Here is a 21,716-nt window from a genome sequence, read left to right as displayed (position 1 = left end):
CCAATTTGCAGGCAACAGCCCTAACCACTGGACCATCCTTCTTCTCTTCTCAGGGAGGCTGTGGTGTAATACTACCCCCAAAAGTTTCCTCTTAAGATCCTTAAAAGGCATGTACACCCTCATGAGCAGGACAAAGGATTTATTGTAGTCATAGATTCACCACTGAGCTGGAATAACACGTGATATACACATGAAGCCAAATTAGACCTGGTGTAAATGGGTGAAACTTCATTGATTTGCATCTGCTTATACAAGCTCTGATTCTAACCCATGGTGTGCAATGTTTTAGGAAATAGATGCTTTTGAAAAAAAAAATCTTCTCAATGTAAGCAATATGGTGTAGTTATTGCAGGGATTAATTTACCCCTTCACTGGTATAGTTCCACCCTCTCAAACCCCACATCAGAAGATCTCCTATGTATGCGAGATATATCCAATGCACACCTACAAAGACTTTCTGTACTATATAAATAACATAGTTTTGAGGAAAACATTTTTTTATTGAATTAAGGGACGGGGCAAAAGGCAGAAAGAATACAGGCAGTGCACATTTCCCAAATACCAATATTAACAGAAAGAGAAATGGAAAAGTGTTCAAGTCAAAGCCACACAAAAACAAAGACTAACCTTCAGGTGTGTACTAGACCTGTATGCACAGCACTTTGATGCTAAGATTTGAAATATTAACCCCAGAGACTTCACATCTTAAAAATACAAAATAAATAAAAGAAAATGAATGTCAAAAAAGACAGAAATAAATGGTACTTTAATAATCTCCCTAAACTATGAGAGACTTTGACAAAGAACAGCACTAGTGGAAGGAAAGCAAAGAATTAGAATCAATCATTCACATATTTCCATACAAAATCCAAAACAGCAGAGTCACTGATGTGTTTCGCTGTGTTTGAGAACGAGTTCAAAACTGGGCTCTGAATGCAGAACAGTTTCTCTGTAAGAGAAAACCCCCAAAAGAACAAATTCCTAAACATCCAAATTGTGGAATCCAACCGATGGGAACACATCCATGTGAGGGGGGTGGGGGGACGGCGGAGAAGAAGCTGGGCAACTCCAAAGCAATGTATGCAAGGGAAAGGCTTTTGATAGAATTTCATATCCCAAGAAGGTATGGGAACAGGGAGCAAAGGAATCTGGCTACCTGTGTCAGTTCCAATCTCTGAATTTCTTCCCAATGTCCTTTTACTGCAGCGTGACACTAGGAGAAAGGCAGCCAGTCCTCTACCAAGCAACTGCAGGTGCAGCCTTCAGGATACATACCAAACACAGACATATGGCTTAGATCAGGAGTGGCAGACACACAGATTACAATGTTCCATTATTTTCCTAACTTTTTAGAGCAAACCAGTAATGTATCAGTGCCTCCGAATATCATTCCTGACTTTCCTTTTGGACAATTCTTCTAATTCAGTACAGTTGCATAGACAGATTTCACAGAAGAAAGAAATTACTTTTCTCCCCTACACTCGTAAGTGTAACATTTTCAGAAAAGTAGGTAGATCCACTTGCAGGACTGTATGCTCAATTACATGCTTACATTCGTGCATGCAACTAATACAGCTACCTCCGTAAATCAGGTATTTGCGTATGCAAATCACCAGTTAGCTTGGCCAAATGACCATTTACAGTGGACAGATTTCCATTGACTTCAAGGGCAGTTGTGTATTTTCCTACCTCCAACCTCCCTTTCTGAAAATTTGGACCATAAATGTCCTCTCCCAGGGAGTTACCTTCAGCACCCTATTGGGTTTACAGATATGATTAATGAAATGGTGTCTTAACCAAAACAGTGGCCACTGAGTAGCGAATAAAATTTGTTGCCAAAGATGTCAAACCACAATTACAATGACTTCCTTTTTCTTGCATAAATATAAATTAAAAAATATTTTTTTTACAAATTTTGAAATAAAAATATGTAATATACAAAAAAATGACGAGCTACGTAGGTGTAAGTATAAATTAAAAAAGCAACACAAGATCAGTTAAAAACATTATAAAAAAGATGCCCTAAATAGCTTCTCAAGCAGCCTCTGAAAGAGAAAATAGAAATATAAAGGATTATTCAAGATGGTTTCATCGTAGTGGAATCACATAAGCCATTTGTAACAAGATCTGAAAGGAAGAAAAATATTTTGCTCACAAACCCCGACCCTGCAAATACAAATACACACGTGCTTCACTTTAAGCACATGCATCAGTGTTTGCAAGACAAGGGGGATTCTCACCTGGCTAAACTTCAGCATCTCTCAGAGGCAGGGTAAGTGCCCTGCCCCTTGAGGCACCTAAGCGGAGGGGAGGAGGAGGAGAATATTTACAAAGAAAAGTAATTTACATTTTGAATAATGTAGCATTGTGAATGGTGATTACGGCATTCACAGTTAGAGAATGTGTGATGGATAAGAATACACATAGTCTTGCGTTATAAACTCCTGTTTTCACTAGCCTCTCACTTTTGCAAGTCTTCTATGTTTTGTTTTCCACACTCCCATCAGAGCCCAAAGACAAATGATGTTAAGAAAGTTGAAGTAAAATACACTTTAGTGGGTTTTGAAATGACTTGAAATGACTAGAATAAAATAGATCCCTTTTCCCACTTGAAAAAATGAAGATACGTTTTTTCCCTGCAATGCTAAGAGCTGTCTATGCGGTAGCCTGCAAAGATGTCTATGGGTGTGAACCTGTGCTCACTGCAGTCAAAGACAAAGCACCCATTGACTTTAATGGTGCAGGAGCAGGGCCTAGATGCCTGACTAAACCCTAACAGACCTCCATCAACCCTTCCCATGAGGCTCTGGGGAGCAAATCCCCATGACGTTCCCGTTGCTGAGACCCCATTGTCCTTTCAGGGCAGGGAATGGCATCTACCCTTCCCAACCAAAAATGGCAATACGGCATAAGGACTTGATCCAAAGTCCATTCAGGTCTATGGGAGTTTTTCCATTAACTTCAGTGAGATTTAGCTCAGTCCTAAGGACCAGATTTACAAAGGTATTTAGACTCCAAAAGATGTAGATAAGTACCCAGACATCTAACTCCCATTGAAATCAATGGGTGTAAGGCACCTAGGGACAGATTTTTAGGCACCTAACTCCCACTGATTTAATCAAAAGTACAGAATATTTTGGGGAAATTTTCAAGCAAAGGGTCGATTTTCAATATCACTCAGTGCTGGCCTAACTCCTCTCTCAAAATCCGATCTGGTCTCTAACTCCCAATGATTCCATTGGGAGTCAGGCACCTAAACACCTGGCTCTTACTGCCTATATGCAGTGACCTTTAACTTTCCTACAGGTGTTTATCTTGGATGGAACATAAACATAAATTTGGGTGGAAAATTTGAAAATCACCTTGAGTGCCTTTTCAAAGTTCAAATATCTGGATAAGCTTCAGTGCAGAAAAGGTCTCAGAGATGTTTGGTAAAATCTGATTTAATCATTTTTCAATTTCAGAGACTTTGTTTGGGATTTCAGAAATGTTTAGCAGTGGCCTAACGTTGACCCCAGGAAGAGTTAAGCCAATGGTGAGTGTGAGGGTTGCCAGCCCTCCAGGATTCTCCTGGAATCTCCAGGAATTAAAGATTAATCTTTAATTAAAGATTATGCCATGTGATGAAATCTCCAGGAATTCGTCCAACCAAAGTTGGCCACCCTAGTGAGTACTACTGAAAATTCCACTCTGCATTTGAAATTTTCCCCCAAAATATTCTGATGAAACACTTCAAAACAAACACACAAAAATTTTCAAACTAATCCAGAAGAACACGTTTTCATATTGATTCACATCAAGTAGAAGCAAAATGAAAATGTTTCAATTTTGAGGCTTTTTCCTCCTCTCTATCTATTTACTCCTGGAAAGGGGATAGAAAAGATGGAGGAAGGAAACAAAAAAAGGAAAACAAAAAAAAAATCATTTTGATTCTACTCAGTTCAAATTGAAATGAAAATTTTTCATTTTAAATTGTTTTGTCCAAAATCTGGAAATGTTGAATGATGCAAAAATTTTATACAGAAATGTCCATACTGTTTGAAAAGGCATTTTTCATTGAAAAATGTGATTAATAATTTTCAATCAGTCCTAAAAAGAGGAATTAAAGGCATAGCCAATCCAGCATCCTAAACCATATACTTTCAGAATAGTATACAACAATCTGTGTTATGCACTGCAGTGCACACTACATATTATTTTGTTATGGGTAATGCAAGCAAGGATAATGCAACGTAGCAGATTAACATTCAGCATCATACTTCGTTCTGTTATTTGATCCTGCTGTTTCTTTCACTCACCAACTCGTGACTCACACCCTTCCCAGACTAGAATTTCCATCCCAGTACTGTGTCTCATTGGGTGTGCTGTGGACTGCTATGCCCCGGGAAGCCTTCTCAAGAACAGCACCACTGTCTCTGCTCCAGGTCACTCTAGAGAACAAAAAAGTGTATCACAATTACTGTGGCTACTGTGGTCTGTTTAGCAAAGTGCTTTTAGCATTCAGTGGGGATATGGCATTGATTTAGCTTATTACATAAGTGTCGACACTTAGGAACCTAGATGATAGAAACACCGAAGACAGGTAAATAATACAAATACAGAGAGACCATCGCATGGATAACCTACATTTCAGAAGCCTTTATGAAGGCTCTTGTGAGATGGGCAAATGAAGTTCAGTGTGGATAAATGCAAAATAATGCAAGTTGGAGGGAAAAACTTAAATGACTCCTAAACCTTACAAGGTTCTAAATTTGCTGTATCAACTTAAGACAGTGACCTGGGTGTCAGTGTAGACAGTTCAGTGAAGACCTGTGCTCCATGGGCAGCTGCATTAAGAAAAAAAGCTACCACAATGTTAGGATGCATAAGGAATGAGATGGGGAATCAAACTGAAAATATTATAATGCCTTTATTCAGTGATGCCACCTGGTCAGGAATAGCATGTGAAGTTCTGATCATTCCTTCTCAATCCATGACCTCTTACTCTCAGGACCAGATTGTGGTCCAACCTTTCGTGGCTACAGTGGGGCATAGGACCCTTCCCTCCAACCTCCCTCCAACCCACATCGCTGCTTAGGATGTAAATGGGAAAGCAGCTCCATATGGCCACTACTCCCACTGCAATCAAATGGGTGCGGATGGGAGCAAAGAGGGGCAGGAAGAGGGAGAATCCTTGGCTCCACTCCACGTTCTGTGTGAGCCTGTGGAACTGAGCTGGTATGGACAGGAAGTAATCTGCCCCTGTTCTGGGGCCATAGCAGATGACTTGCCCATGCAGCAAGGGGGAACAGAGAGGCAGCTGGACTTTCTGATTTACAACTCCTCCCCTGCACTGCTGCTGGGGTTGCACACATATGCACTGACTCTTACACAGGGCTGTGCCTAACGGCACAATCTAGCTCTTCATCTCTCCAGTACTCCAAGTCAGATCCCTTGGCCCTCTGTTCTCCCTCAGTCTTTCATGCCTGGTCTTACAGACACCCCCAAACCTTCCCAAGGAGACGCCGAAGCATGATGCACTCCCATGAAAGTTACATTATGTTCTCTGCAGATCCATTAGCTTTGTAGCAAGCTTAATCTCCTGTCAGCTCAATTTTCAGCAGGTTCTTCTAGGTGCACTGCTGATGGTGAGCTAGACAGTCATACAGCAGTGCCAAGTGGCCTGCCACTGCCAGAGACATTTTACTGCTCTATATGCTGATGCTACCTCAGGTCACCCATTGTGTCCTCTGTTCTACTCTCTCACCCAGCCCAAAGCTAGAGTACGACTAACTGGCTGGAAGGGAGTGGATGTGCAGCAGAGGGAAGGAAGATCGACGGCTTACTCATACTCCCCAGATTCAAATGTCAGGGCCTTCCCGCAGTCCAAATAGCAGGACATCCTGAATGTGGAAGCATGTCCTTAGCACACCAGTCATGTCATTGCCTCTCACCATCTTTCCCAGCTGTAGAAACCCTGAAGCAGAAGCCTGAAGAGGCTGTGGTTACTGACCTGAAATGAAACCTGTTGCCATTTTAATGATAATTTTTTAGTGGGAAAGCTAAGGGAATCAAAGTGGGCCAAAGAAGAAGCAGTGCTCTCAAAGCAGTGCAGCATCCTGCTGTCAGCACCTGTGAATGTTCGATCCCAGCTGCAGTATCCCAGTACCCTGGTATTACTGAATCAAATCAGTAACAGGTTGTGCTTGTCAAACCCTGCTCAGAGGCACTGTTCAGCAACACCTGTCCTGTGCTTTAGCCTCTTGTCCTGAGCCTACGTTTTTCCTGAGCTTGTAGCTCGTTTGACTTGAACTAGTACCATCCTATTTAGGTCATTCTGACATCTAACTGTCTGATTTGAGTGGGACTCTGACAATATCTTGCTAGATTCTCCCAAGCACCCCAGCCTCTTCCCACCATCTGAGAGGTGCAAAGGTGCTGGAAATCAGCCAGTCTGGCCACTGCTGTGAATCCGCCTGGCAAGGGGGAACTCTCCACTGTCACAGAGCTGTGTACTGAGGCCTTGTGCTAGACCCATCCCATCCACTCAACCCCAGCATAGTGAGAGGGAGGCAGGTTGGGTGAAATACACCGTGCTTTATCTGTGACTCAACTGATGTATGAACCATCAGGGAACATAGCCAGTTGGCAACAGTTAGAGCAGCCCCCAGGTTGCTCTCACCTGTGCAAGAGTGTCAGCGAGAATCAGGGAGCCATAATCAGCTTCCTATTCCCCCCGACCCTTTTGTTGAGTCAAATGGAAGCGCAATGACATTGAGCCATCAGGGCCTGACAATAAATTATTCTGGGTCATCAGGGCCTGAAAATAATTTGTTCCTTAAGGACAAGTCCTATTTTAGTGCAAGACCTATAGGTAGCTCCCTCACTCCTAGTTTTGATACCAAAGATGTTTCTTAATCTACAAACTGGTTTGTCTTTCTCGTTTGAAAAGAGGCTTTAAATAGGCAGCCTAGGAAAGATGTAACTAGGAAGACGGTCTCTTAGCCCTGGTCTACACTACGAGTTTAGGTCGAATTTAGCAGAGTTAGATCAATTTAACCCTGCACCCGTCCACACGACGAAGCCATTTTTGTCGACTTAAACGGCTCTTAAAATCAATTTCTGTGCTCCTCCCTGACGAGGGGATTAGCGCCGAAACCGACATCGCTGGGTCGATTTTGGGGTAGTCTGGACGCAATTCGACGGTATTGGCCTCCGGGAGCTATCCCAGAATGCTCCATTGTGACTGCTCTGGACAGCACTTTGAACTCCGATGCACTAGCCAGGTACACAGGAAAAGCCCCGGGAACTTTTGAATTTAATTTCCTGTTTGGCCAGCATGGCGAACTCAGCAGCACCCAGCAGCACCATGCAGTCCCCCATGAATATTTCTACGCTCCCCCTATCATCTCCGTCTCTGAGGTTATCACAGATTAGAAGGCGAAAAAAATGCACTCGCGATGACATGTTTTCCGAGCTCATGCAGTCCTCCTGCACTGATAGGGCACAGCTTAATGCATGAGGGATTCGGTGGCAGAGGCCAGGAAAGAATTGCTGTGTTTGCTTAACAGCAAAAGTATCATGCCTCGCTAGCGATCCTGCCCGAGCCAGGTCGCTGTGTCACATGCGCTCTGCGCTGTGTCAGCCTTGGGCGGGGGCATGGCCGCTGTGTGAGCAGGAAGGCCATAGATATAGACATTGCATGAGGTAGCTTCTGTAGCTAGAGAAAACAGTCCTGTGCATTCGGCAAAGTCTGGGGCAAAAAAAAGAGAAGCCCCGTGACACACCAAACTATTAATAATACACAACCACACGTTACATAAGGTATAATAGGGAACACGCAAGGGATACATTCAAGTTGGGTTTTCATAGTGTAGTGGTTATCACGTTCACCTTTTTCTGACTCCCCTCTTGCATTTTTAGTCTTAGAACAGACCGCACTGTGAAATTTTACTTTGAATTATATGAATTATGAGTTAAATAACATGGAAGCTCTCTCTAAGTTATAGTCCTGGGTTCCTTACCCTTTCAGCTGCTCTGATAAATTAACATTTTTGTTAGGGGCAGGGGGAAATTTTCATGAAGCCTTTTATAGGGACTAAATGCTATCTAGGACTCTGAAATAATCTTAACGTGGCCCATAGAGTGCAATCCTTCATTCTGGATTTGTCATTCCACAAGTTGAACTGCTCCTTACTACTGTCCAGGCTTCATGAGCCATGGGAGCAAGGGGCAGGCTGGGGTAGGTGCGACCGCGTGGTGCTGCCGGCTGGCAGAGCAGCCTGAGGCAGAAGCCTCCAGCTCGCATGATATTCCAGGCAGGACTGAATCTCCATGAGATGAAACTTAAAGAAGAGAATGACCTGGAGTCACTCCTATTCGGTGCTCTAAGAGGAGGATAGCCATGTCCGTCTAGGCCCCCCTGATCAACCTCACCGAGGTCTGCCAGGAGCACCCAGGAGACGTACGACGGCTATCAGTCCTACTGCACGGTCTGCCACGAAGGCAAGGAGCTGCTGCTGTGTAGCAATGCCGTACCTTGTAGGCCAGCAGCACCCAGGAGACATACGGTGATGGTGAGCTGAGCGGGCTCCATGCTTGCCGTGGTATCGCAAGCATGGCAGCGGGCTTAGCGGGGCTGACGGCCGGGATGCCGGCTGGCAGGAGCTGGTGGACAGAGCCCCAGACCAGCAGCGGGCTGGGCTGCAGCCGGTCTGGGGCTCCGTCCACCAGCCCTGCTCAGCCCACTGTCTGCCTGGGGTTCCAATCATCCAGACAGGCAACGGGCTGAGTGGGGCCGGCGGACGAGACCCCGGAAAAAAGGCACGAAACGATTGTCTGCTGTTGCTTTCACAGAGGGAGGTAGGGGGGCCTGAGGACATGTACCCAAAACCACCCGCGACAATGTTTTTGCCCCATCAGGCAATGGGAACTTAATCCAGAATTCCAATGGGCAGCGGAGACTGGGGGAACTGTGGGATAGTTACCCACAGTGCACCGCTCTGTAAGTCGATGCTAGCCATGGTAGTGAGGACACACTCCGCCAACTTAATGCGCTTAGTGTGGACATACGCAATTGACTGTATGAAACTGAATTCTAAAAACCAACTTCTATAAAATCGACCTAATTTAGATGTTAAGGCAAAGAAACGGGCACCTAGAGGGTCTGGACTCCTAACCCTCTCAGTTGCTATCTCTCATTGGCTGACTTTGACCAAGTCACTTGACTTCCATGTACCACACAATGGCAACTTCATGGTACATGAAGGACCACACTAGAATATAAACGTTGGCTTGGCTTGAGATGCACTGAAGAAAAACATTTCAATAAGAGGCATGTAGAGACACTAGTCGCTTTGCTGAATGCTTCATTGGAAGCTACAGTAATAGGAGCGGGGTTAGAGACTTAATAGAACAGAATAGGCTCTTTAAAGGGGCAGAAATCTTCCCCAATATAAAGTGATACCATTTTGGTATAGTAATTTAGCTGGTGTGACAGTTGAAGGAAAGGAATCCCATAAGAAATTAGCACTGCCATTTTATTCTCCTCCTTTATCCGCATCAGACATGTCCCTTGACTTTTGAGATTTTATGTTTTCTCCATGTTGTGTCGAGGCCTCCAAATTAAGAGAGCTCAATTTTCTGGAGCTGGAATTTTCTTTTCCAGGAGACATTGCGTGTGTTTTCCCTGACTATCTGCCCTCAAAAATCCATGAGCAAATGTGGGATTCTGCATTTTTTGGCTGATTTAGGCCACATTTATATTTAATCTGACCCTTAATGAACTATTTTCAGAGTAGCAGCCGTGTGAGTCTGTATCCATAAAAATAAAAGGAGGACTTGTGGCACCTTAGAGACTAACACATTTATTAGAGCATAGGCTTTCATGAGCTACAGCTCCCTTCATTGGATGCATACATGAACTAGTTGGTTATCTTGCTGGAATTTAAGTAAGATCAGTTACAGAGAGGAAGCCAACAGTCTTTCTTATTACAGGTTTCCAATGAAAGAGTAAGTCATCATATATATCACTGAAACCTGATGTTGATATTTAGGATTGTACAGTGCATCCCTCAGAAAGGTACAAGAGTCTGATTTCATTCTGTTGCATTCAATATCATAAAGTCACTGACAAGTGTTTTACAGGTGTTCTTTATAAAATGTAACAGTATTGAACCTAGTCCTCAACTCCATGAAGTCAATAACGAAGTCCCAGAGACTTCCATGGAATCAGGACTGGGCCCACTATTTTCCATACAGAGACTCACAACTAACCTGCATGTGTTAGCTGTTCAAATTTGTTAGGGTTAGATTATCCCTTTCACTTCCAAGCATGGGAGAGAACTAGACTGAGTAGATCTGACCTGGCATACAAGGAAAGATGGGAGTAATAGCTCTGTGACATCATCTGTCCCTCTCCCTGGTCCTGAGGAAACTCCATGGTGAAGGTACTCTCTCTGTGAATCAGGAAGGAGACCTGGAGCATCACCCTCTCAGAATGTGCAGGGATTACCCAAGCAAAATAATACTGATCCTGTCAACACAAAGTGTGGTGTCCTTCACCATGCAATTAACAATTGCCCCTCCACAAAGACGGAGTTTGGGACAGTGGGGACTACAGGAAGGTACCTCCACTCTGATGAGCCTCTTAAAGTCTGTCAGAGCTAGATTCCTCTTCTGGAGACTTTATAACCAACTTGATTGAAATTATTGGTGCTTGTTCAAAAAACGGTGTCATTCATAAACAAACTGTTATGTTCTCATCATACACATAGGGCATGTCTACACTACAGGGACTATACTTGCATAGCTATGGTACTGTAGCTATGCTGGCATAACCTGGTAGTGTAACACCGCCTACACGGGCAGAAGGGTTTTTTCCAGCAGTGCGGGAACACCACCTCCCCTAGCGATGTTAGCGAGATCAGTGAAAGCATTTTTCTGTTTACCTTGCTGCATTCATCTTGCTGTGGATTTTTCAAACCCCTGAGTGAGGTAATTCTGCCAGCCTACATTTTTCAAGTGTAGACCAAGCCCCAGAAAAGTTAGATAAAAACATAAATACACTTGCTGGAAGACTGCAATATAACACTACTTTATTTCACAGAATTCAGAACAAGAACTCATAAGAACCCAAGAAAATTGAGAGAGAGAGAGAAAAGCAGGTAGGTCCCTAAGGCAGTGAGGTACAGCTGACCCCACCTTGCTTTAAGCTGGCTTTTTCCAGACTGACTGTCTGCTGACTGACTAAGATGACCCAGATCACATGGCTTTGGTAAGAGCCCTCATTCCTGCAAGCAGAACTAGGAAATGGCTCACATTTAAAATGATAGCTAGTCATTTTTAGCCAGTTTCCAATATACCACACAAACAAAATTTGTTAGGTTAAAAGTATGTTTCATTGTAGTCCGGTGAACAGCCAAACTACAACATTACACTTTTGCCATACAACTTCTGCATTTCTTAAAAAATACAATAATTAGAATACATGGCAATGAAAAGTTAACGTGTCCAGTCAGTTCCTCATGGCTTTATAATCCTTCATCACTCACCATCCACCCGATAAACACCACTTACCAACCTTACTTTTGCCTCCTGAAATTTGAAAACACATGCACAATGGTGAAAATAACACATTGTTAGGAGACTGAAAAATACCATTTTGTATTCAAGGGATTCCTTTTCAATAACCTCCCAGTAATTTGTTACTGTGACATCTGAATATGTTTTCAGAAGGGTACATTCAGATTGGGTGGGTGTTGTGGTTGGGTGGACCAATACCAATAACGTTCACTATTGCAGACTTGAGAATAAATCATCAGTTTTCATCAGGGCAAAAGGCTAGTAGTGGGGTGCTTCGAGCTTCTGTACTAGGTCTCATGTTGTTTAAAACATTTATAATGATCTGGAAAAGGGGGTGAATAGTGAGGCAATTAAATTTGCAGATGGCCCAAAGTTATTTAGGACCAGAAAGGACTATAAGGAACTTCAGAGAAACCTAAACAAGTTAGTGGAATGGACAACATGATGGGCAATGGCCAGTGAATATTTCAGGGGGAAAAAATCAAACCATTCTTACATTTTAAGGGTTCTAAATTAACTGTATCCACTCAAGAAAGGGATTTGGGGCATCGCTGTAAACAGCTCAATGAAGAGCTCTGCTCTATGTGCAGCTGCACTCAGAAAAGCAACCAAGATGTTAGGATACATAAGGAATGAGATGGAGAATAATTAAAAAAAATATTATGATGCCATTGTACAAATCAATGGTGCAGCGTCATCTGGGTACCGTGTGCAGTACCAGTCACTCCATGTCAAAAAGGATACTGCAGACCTAGAGGGGATTCAGAGAAAGACAATGAGAATTATCACCGGCCTAGAAATATTGTTATATGAAAAGAGAATGAAAAGACTGGGATTGTTTATTTTAGAAAGGAGATGAATAAGGGAATACATGATAAAAGTCTACAAAATAATGAATTGTATAGATAAGGTAGATTGGAAGCTTCCGCTATCCCTGTTTATAACACAAGAACAAGGGGACATTCAATCAAAATAAGAGGTGGGAAACTTGAAATCAGTAAAAGGAAATACTTTTTCACACAACGGGGAACTAAGCTGTGAAACTCACTGCCACAAGAAGTAGTTAAGGCCAAGAACTTAACCAGATTCAAAAAGGGATTGGCTATTTATATGGATATTACAAATACCCAGAGTTATCATAAATGACAATAAAAATTTGGGAGGGATATTAAACTTTGTGCTTTAGGGCTTATGCCAGTCTCTAACTATTAGAGACCAGAATGAGACCTAATGGCTACTGTCAGGCAGGATACTGGGTTAGACGGACCACTGTCTGACCCAGTATGGCATGTCCTATGTTCCTAAATCAGGCCCTGTGCAACCCAATATTTTAAATAGAATGAAATCTAATAGCAATAGAACTTAACCTTTTTTAGTAGTCAGTCATCTCAAGACAAACATGAAAGCAGCCCTTGAATTAGACAGAGATGAGTTGCTTTTCAATTGTGGTGTCATTTGCAAATTGGATCATGGTTGAATGTACACCAAAGAAATGCATGACAAAGAGAGATGCGAGGCACCCATGCTACGTGAAGGGATGGACATTTATTTATTATTCATTACTATTATTATTCAAAAAGCATCAGGAAACCCTAAGAGTCTTGGAAGTACCTAAAAATAGCAGGGTGCATGACTGCTTGAAGACTGACAGATGGAACTCTACATTGGTGCAACTATATTAAAAGAAAAGTTAAGGAAGAACAAAGAACGAGACCATCTGAGTCTTGCTACTTTTTGGAGGAGAACATCAACAAGATAGTATAAAGCCCCCTCATCTCTTCCAGTGGTTTCACTTTTGCTTCGCTGCTGTGACAGAGGGAGCTCCACAGGCCAGAGCTGAAAATAACTGCAAAGCCAAGAAAGAAGAAAATATTTAGGATGAGATTTTCAAAAGCATACAGCATTAGCACAACTGCAACCAATGAAATCGATGAACTTCCACTGGCTTCATGGGAGCACAGTTATGCCAATACAAAGTGCCTTTAAAAATTCCAGGCTTATTTTTTAATGCAGTGAGTTCATTTAGAATGAATGTATCTGAACTGACATGTTTGCTCCAATAGTTATTTCTGGTACCCTTCAAAATGCTTCTTAACATCCTCTTATACTGTGGTATTATGATGCACTGCAATATCAGATCATCTGTGATATGCTCTCTGATTGATTTCAGAGGGAAAGTACAAAGCACCACTTGACTCAGAACTCCTTCTGCAATTCTATTTTCCAGGTTAAACGTTATGCACTGACAGTGACATCAGGCCTTATATAATGTCATGTGATGTCTTTCTAGACAGTCTAGATGCAGACTGAATCACAACTTTGCTTTAGAGTTGACAATGAATAATAATTATATTGCCTCCAGCCTTTTCCAAAATGCTTTCTCATCTCACTGCTAGTTCAGAGCCACACTGAGGCCCTCATAGACGTCAGTGGGAAAATGCCGGTTGAAGTCAATGGGAGCAGGATCGTGCCCCTGGGGCTCAATCCTGCTCTTATTGAAGCCAATGGCAAAAGTCTCTTTGATCTATATGGTGCAAAACCAGGCCTTTGGGGTTCAAGTTATAGAACAAACCAAAGAGATTTCAGCAGGTTTGTGTGTGACCTGAATTCTGTCCCTCGGTGTGCCTTCCGGGCACGAATAGAACAGAAATTTTCACGCCTTAAAGGACTGGTTTTACTCTCCAGTCAATGTTTGCCTATAATGCCCATGAACCTTGATGAGACCTATAGTACGTTTGCACATCAAGCACTATAGTGCAACCACAGCAGCCTCTGTGCCTTCTTTGGGCCTTGTCCTCCAGGATGCTGAGCACATTCTGGGAACTGCTGATGGCTTTTAACTCCCAATGACTTCAGTGGGCATTGAGGGCACTTAGTACCCAACAGGAGGTGCTCAACACCTTGCAGAATTGGGCCTGGGTGTAGGTGTATAGATGACTATAGATGATGGGTAACATTTCATTGGTGATTTAGAAATCTAAGGGTTTGTCTACATGGTGGGGTAATGTGTTCTATAGGGGTACGATTTCTAAAGCACACTAATGTGTTGCACATTAATTAGTCCATGTAGACCCTGCTGGTGTGCTTAAATGTCGTGCTCTTTCAAACAGCACTATGTTAAAGTGCACTAGGGAACCATTAGTGCATGCTAGCAGGGTCTATATGGACCAATTAATGCACAAGACGTTAGTGCACGTTAGAAATCACACCCCTGTAGTGCACATTACCCCACATGTAGACAAGCCCTGAGTGCCACTTGCTTTCAGTGACTTTCCTAAGCATCTATGTGCCTTTTGAAAATGGGATTTAGTCCCAGATACTCAAAAGGTATTTAGGTACCTAATTCCCATTGATTTCAAAAGGTGGAAGGCTTGGTCTGCACTTGAAAGTTGTACCAGTATAACTATTTCGTAGTGGTCTGGGGTTTTGTACTAGTAGAGTTATACTGGGACAACCCCTATTGCAGGCATAGTTATACCAGAACAGGAATCAGCAACCTTTGGCACGTGGCTCATCAGGGAAAGCCGCTGGCGGGCCAGGACGGTTTGTTTACCTGCAGCAACCGCAGGTTCGGCCAATCGCAGCTCCCGCTGGCCGTGGTTCGCCGTTCCAAGCCAATGGGAGCTGCAGGAAGAGGTGGCCTGGTCTGCGCCACTTCCCACAGCCCCAGTTGGCCTGGAACGGTGAACCGTGACCAGTGGGAGATACTTTGAGCTGTTCTGGGAACACAAAGGGAAAGGAAGCCACTCACAAGCCCACTGTTGAAGATATCCCCAGAGTGGGGAGTGGACACGAAGAAAGCATAGCTGGCTCCCAGACACAATTTAGAGCTGCGCCTGGGTTGCTCTAACCTGCCCTGGGATTCAGAGAGTTGTAATTGGTTGTTGATTCTCATCTTCTCTTTAGTTTTCCCTTCTCCTGAGCTGCCCTTGTTGGCTATTGGGGGAAGGGGGGGAGGAGGGAAAAGGGAGGGAAGCCATCCTTTCCTAGGTACTCCCTTAGGCTTAGGCAAAGCCAGTCAAGCTCCTATCCTGCTCTCCCTGGAGGGTCCCATTGCTCAGCAGGGAAGACCCTGATCCCTTCCCCCTAGTGACAAGACTGATGCAAACACTTCCATTTAATAATCACAGGGTGTGGTTCAAAGAATTCCTTTCCAATGATCATTAAAAACATATTTTCTTTTTGAAACAGTCACCTTCGAGGGTCACAATTTACATCCCTGAGGGCTGTAAGTGGCTCCCAATACACACATTAGATACCACAGCTGCATCCAAATGTATTCCGTTATATAGTGCATAAACTGATTGTATAAATGAGGCATGCATGAATGTGTTGTTTTCACAGTAGTTAATCAAGGAAGCAATGTTGTTTTCCCAGAAACAAATAGAGTGTTTATCAAAAGTTCCTAGCCATATTATAACAAGAGGTTTAAGTGGAGCATGAAGGTACCAAAAAAGACCTTGGGCAGATTTTCTGCCAGTTTATGTGGTCAACATCCAGATATGAAACAACCTCTTCTTCATTTAGGCCCAGATTACAAAGGTATGTAGGTACCTAAACCCCAAATGTAGGTACCTACAATGCACTTTTAGGCTCCATTGAGATCCACAAAACTCATGCCAAACCCTGAAGGTACATAAACTCATTCAGCAGCTAAGTTTTGGCAGTGAAAGTTCCCTAGGGGACTGTGATAAATGAAGGGGGGAGGTAGCTCCCATTTATGGACACCCAACCATCCAGTAGCTATAAAATCCCACTTAGTAGCTGTTCTCTAATTGCTCTACCTACAAAGGGTTAAAAAGTTTCACTGCTATGCATAGTTAAAAGGAAGTGAGTGGGCACCTGGCAAAAAGAACCAATGGGAAGGCTAGAACTTTTAAAAATTGAAACAAGCCACCCCTTTTGTCTGTCTCTGTTGTTCTCCCAGGGAGAAGTGAACAGGACAACGACTATGTTGGAAGAAGCTTGGGGCCAAGTATGAAAAGTTCCCAGTATCATACCTATAACCTACTCATTTGAAACCCCAGATATGGAAGTAGATCAGGAAATGTCTAGGAAGATGTGATCAGCTTTATCTCTTTTTATTTCTTTATGGCTTGTGGACTCCTCTGTGCTAACCTCAGGTGTTTTTGTTCTGCTTGTAAACTTTAAGCTGGACCTCAAGAAAGCTATTATTGATGCTAAATCCTTGTCCTTGTTTTTTTTTTTTTAAATCTAGCAAATGCCTATGTTCCCAGGTGTATTTTCTTTCTTTTTTTTTAATTAATAAAGTTTACCTTTTTAAAGAACAGAATTGGATTTTTGTGTCTTAAGAGGTTTGTGCACATTGTTGAAATAGCTGGTGGCAACAGCTGATTTCTTCTTTTTTTTCTCAGCTCTTCCCTGGAGGTGGGGTGAAAGAGCTTGAGGGAACCCCACAGGAAGGAATTTCCAAGTGCACCTTCCTGGATTCTCAAAGGGGTTTCTGCATTTGGGTGGTGGCAGCATCTACCCATCCAAGGTCAGAAAAAAGCTGTAACCTTGGGAGTTTAATATAAGCCCGAAGTGGCCAGTATTAATTGTTAAAATCCTTGCGGGCACCCACCTTCTGCACTCGAAGTGCCAGAGTGGGGAATCAGCCTTGACAGGGCTTAAATTTCTACCTCTGGGTACATGCAGTGCTGCCTCACTCTAGGCACCTGGGGAACTATCTTCCACCTAAGCTCCAGAGCAATTCACAAATCAGGGAAGACAGGTGTTTGGCTACCTTAGTCCTGTGCAGTGCCCGATCTGGTAGGCATGCTCAGAGGCCATCTACCAGATAGGGTCCCATTCAAAATCCAACCAGAGGAGGAGGTGGTGGTCATGCCTGTGCCCTCTCAGGTGGGTGCCCTAATCACTGGGCTACAGACTCATTCTCTCTGGCCCAATGACTCTTTAAGCATTTATCCACAGTGGAACAGTCATTGGGAGTGTGAAAGAGAGAGCACGAGGGAGCATGACTCTGTGGTCCAGTGTTAGGGCACCCATGTGGGAGATCCTGGGTGCCTCATCCCTGCTCCAATCACTCCATAATGATCTATCCACAGTGGAACAGCTTCAACAGCTACCTACTGGCTCACTAATCTGGGCTTGGTTATTTGAACATTGATCATCACCTCTCTTGCCATACGAAAGAAGAACAGAAGAGATTGAGGGAGCCCCCACCTCAGATTACTCCATAGCTCAGTCGTTAGAGGGGTGGATGAGCCCTGTTCAAATCCATTCTCCCACCCTCCCCTCCAGCAAAAGGGAGGAGAAAAGACGGGTGGTGTGGCTGCCTCCTCCTCTGCATGTAGTTACTGCCTGCGTAAGCAACTCTTGTGAGAAACTCCTGAGGCACCTAAACCGCCTAACTCCAGGACAGTGGTTCCTGGTTGTAAATAGCTAGCTAAGATTGTCACCGCCCTGCAGCCAGGACGTAGGCACCTGTCTCTCTGAGAGGGGTGGGGCTTAGCACACACCCTTCTCACTGACATCACCCACTGGCTAGTTTAGGCAGCTCCCCACCTAGTGCACTGGCTCTTGGGACACGGAGCAACCCAATGCCTAAGTTCCATTGCAAATCTGGGCCCTCGTGCCTGATTCAATAGGAGTGTTTCTAGGGACTCCAAGGGGTGTTGGAAGAGACCCCTAACGAGGGAGCTCTTAACCCTTTGCATACAGCTACTGCACCAAAAAAAAAGAGCAGCACAATGAAGCAGTGTAACATACCAAATGACCAGAGTGACTGCAGGCCAGACTTTTAAATTTTTTAAAGGTATTTAGATGCCTAAAGATGCAGATAAGCACCTAGTGGGATTTTCAAAAGTGTCCTACGAAGCACCTCTGTCTGCACCTGTAGGCTTTAAATGCCTTCAAGAATCTGGTCCTAAATCCTTGGAGTTAAGGCATAAGACTCAGGCTCAGGAACTGTGTGTCTTATTCCTGGCCCTGACGTTGTGTGCCCTTGGGCAAGGTGCTTAGGGCTCAGTTGTGTCCTGTAGGCAAAGCCCTATATTGGGGACAATGTGGAGCTCCACTACCCGAAGGAAAGTTCTAGGAAAAGTTTTTCCTCCATGGAGGAGCACGCCAATTCCTATGCCAATTCTGGAGGTGCAGCATACATAGCTGCTTGGTGCATAGGGTGGGGAGGCATCACCCAACCCCATTTAGGGGGTCTTGTGCCCCTGCAATTAAAATAAAATAAGCAATCCCAGAGGTCCAGGAAGCAAAGGGGCTGCAACTGTGTCCCTACTGCTGTCTGGGGGTGCAAAAAGCAAATGGGGGTAGAGCTAGTTTCTTTGTAACCCAGCCACCCACCCAGCTGTGCAGCTGGACAAAATCTGACAATTGATCTTTCTGTGTTTCATTTTCCTAATGTGTAAAAAGGGGCTAATAATATAATTTAGCTCCCTCCTAAGGGTGCTGTGAGGTTTAATAGGCCTGATCCACAGCCCACTGGAATCAATGGGAGTCTCTCTGTTGATTTCAGTGGGCTGTGGAGCAGGCGGAATGTTTGTGAAAGGCTCTGGAATCACTGCATGGGAGGAACTATCTTAATGCAAGGTTATTATTTTCCAGTGTTATAACAGACCCCTACTTCCCACTGGTACTTTGTAATTTCCCTCTAATCACTGTTTGTTACTTAGCAAAAGAGAGACGAAAAAGAAAAATCAGCACGAGCTAAAGCCAATGTGATGTTTTGTCCCTGTTACTCAGCAATACTACCTATCGCAGTGACAGCACGAGGGCATTAGCATACAGTGGGCCAAACTCTGTTCTCAGGATGCACCCGTACAAATCACGTGAACTGAGTTCTGTGCTGACTTACCCCACGTGCAACCCCATTAACTTTAATCGGGTTGCACCTCTGTAACTGACAGCAGAATTTGGCCTGCTCAGTGTAAAATACTTCTGTATGCTAACTCCATAGTTGATTTAATAAGGTAATTAAAACAAGCACCCTGGGAAGCCTATAAACCTGGTTGCCATGCCCCGTACTATTAATCTGCCCCATTCATTCTTATAATTCTAGTGTTTCCGTGTACAATAAAAGACCCCGGGCCTGATTCACCTCTGTGTTAGCCCTGTTTTATGCTGGTTTACTCCAATTACACCAGCATAAAACTGGAGTAATGCAGTGGTGAATTAGACCCAAGAACAGTATTAACCAATTTTTTCACTGCCATCAGGGTTAAACCTTGGAAAATCCTCTTTTCACCATTGTCCTTTGCAGCACAGATATTTTTCCTTCTTCTGGGAAATGTAAGATTGGCTGCTTATCCTTTGGTAAGAAAAGGGAACTGAATGTGTCCTCACTATATCAGATGTGCCAGAATTCATTTCTACTCTTTCCCTAAATAAAGAAGGCAAGAACTATACACACCTGAGTGAACCAACTTCATTAATTAGGCTCCTTTTCAGGAAATGTACCTGTATCATGTTTCCTATTCATGGGAGACTAAAACTTCACAGAATCTGCTATTGGCAGCTCTCCCGGGATATTTTCCATTCGCACATATTTCTAAAAATGTCAACCTCACTGTAACCATTCTCGTATGGGAAGCCCGACATCAGATGTACATTAGATTGGGGGGAAAAAAATCACAAAGTACTTTTAAAAAGGAAAACAAATTTCAAGTATGTCATATTGGCCCATGTCTACAACCCTGTTCCAATAATACCGAGAAACCATTTTTTGGACCCTGCAATGACACAGTCATGGTAATACAGTTTGAAAACTAGCAACGAGAACTCTTCGGTTTTAATTTATGAACAATGGATTTTATGTGAGACCTTTATTAAGGCCTGATTCCTGCACGTTAGGGTGAATTACCGAATATAGGAAAAAATCCTACACGAGGCACTAAAACCCAAGCCTACTCCCCAATCCTGGAATTAAAAACAGACAGCTAAGCAGCTATGCATCTGGCTGTAGGAGTCCTCCCCAGAAAGGGGAGTGCAATGCCGTGGCATGTCAATTTCGCACCAATCATCAACCCTAGATGATTTCATCACCTTATTTTGGTCCCCACCAGGTATAATCACTTTGGGACTAGTCTCCTTATAACTCCTATTCAGGGTGTGAACTAAATATGGAAATACAAAACATGTGCAATCTAGCCATTTTGCATGTCAAGCATATGGAATAAGCACGGTTGGGTCCCCACACAGTCTCCCTCTCCCTGCACCAACACATCCACTCATCCTACTAGCCATATAAGTGAGAGCTCAGCTGAATAGGTATATTAAGGATGAAGTGAAAACAGACCATTCCCAGGTCTACCTGAATAGGACCCAGGGAAGGTCAAAGGTTCACTTCAGTGGAGTTACTCCAGATTTACACTGGTGGACCTGAGAGCAGAATTTGTCCCCTAAGCTAGTTGAAATTTACACTTCATTGTCCATTGCCATTTTTAATTCTATATTTAGCAGCTTCTCACTGTAGAGAAATCAGTAAAAAGGCATAAATTCACTCCATAATGGGCACATCTGCTACTAACTCCAGTGGGAGTTATATCCACTTCCACCGGGGATGAGACTGGTCCATGAACTGCAGTTCTGTCCTCTCACATATCTGAGCCTGTTTTCTGAGGCAAGCATGTGGTTCAAACATATCATTCCCCCAAGTGCTTCATAATACTAAGACATGATAATAGACTCTTTGAGGTTACTTCCAATAACAATGGACCTGAACGAACATCCTGAATTGTGAAGGGGTGAAGGCAAACCCCTCCTGCTGTGTTTGGATCTGAGTCAGCTTCCCTGTGTTAGGAGGGGTGTTCTAGTGGACTTTACACTTTTCCCCAGAGTTACAAGAGAGTTCTAGTAATGGTTTATTTCCTATAGACTACAGTATAGCAATTACTGACAAAGAGAATGTCCCTAGGGTTCCAAGAGAATTCTTCTGACACTTGCAAGATTTCTCATCATTTCTAAGTCCAGCGAAGCTCCAGCCAGTATACAATGGCCATTGGCAGCTTAACCACCAGGTGGTTAAAATGCCAATAGCCAGCCTACAGTGTTGCTGTGTGGGTGGGATACAAGAAGGTTAGTGTAGAACATAAGCTAAAGCAGCAGCATCCTCCCCTCTTTGTTAAAGTCACAGAAGCCCTTCCCTGGAATTCAACCAGTTTGGGCCTCTGTTGAATGGC

The 21,716-nt window shown here is 43.6% G+C and overlaps 1 protein-coding gene across 2 annotated transcripts in view; it reads right to left on the bottom strand.

The window, feature by feature from the left end:
• Nucleotides 1–482: 482 nt before the first annotated feature.
• Nucleotides 483–21,716, bottom strand: part of LOC102932724 (potassium voltage-gated channel subfamily A member 5) — a 30,390-nt gene continuing 9,156 nt past the window's right edge. The window contains exons 3-4 of one of the 2 annotated variants that reach the window (XM_043528913.1): nt 4,299–4,430; nt 483–2,045 (exon numbers count right to left, since the gene is read on the bottom strand). The gene's annotated coding sequence lies outside the window, so the exon portion shown is untranslated. Of the gene's footprint in view, nt 2,046–4,275; nt 4,431–21,716 lie in introns of those variants that run through there. The other variant, XM_043528933.1, reaches the window with a different exon arrangement.

This window comes from Chelonia mydas, chromosome 1 (assembly GCF_015237465.2).
Source record: "Chelonia mydas isolate rCheMyd1 chromosome 1, rCheMyd1.pri.v2, whole genome shotgun sequence".
NCBI classification, from domain to species: domain Eukaryota; kingdom Metazoa; phylum Chordata; order Testudines; family Cheloniidae; genus Chelonia; species Chelonia mydas.
The sequence above is the reverse complement of the archived record's forward strand: the minus strand, read 5'-3'. Positions and strand labels throughout refer to the sequence as shown.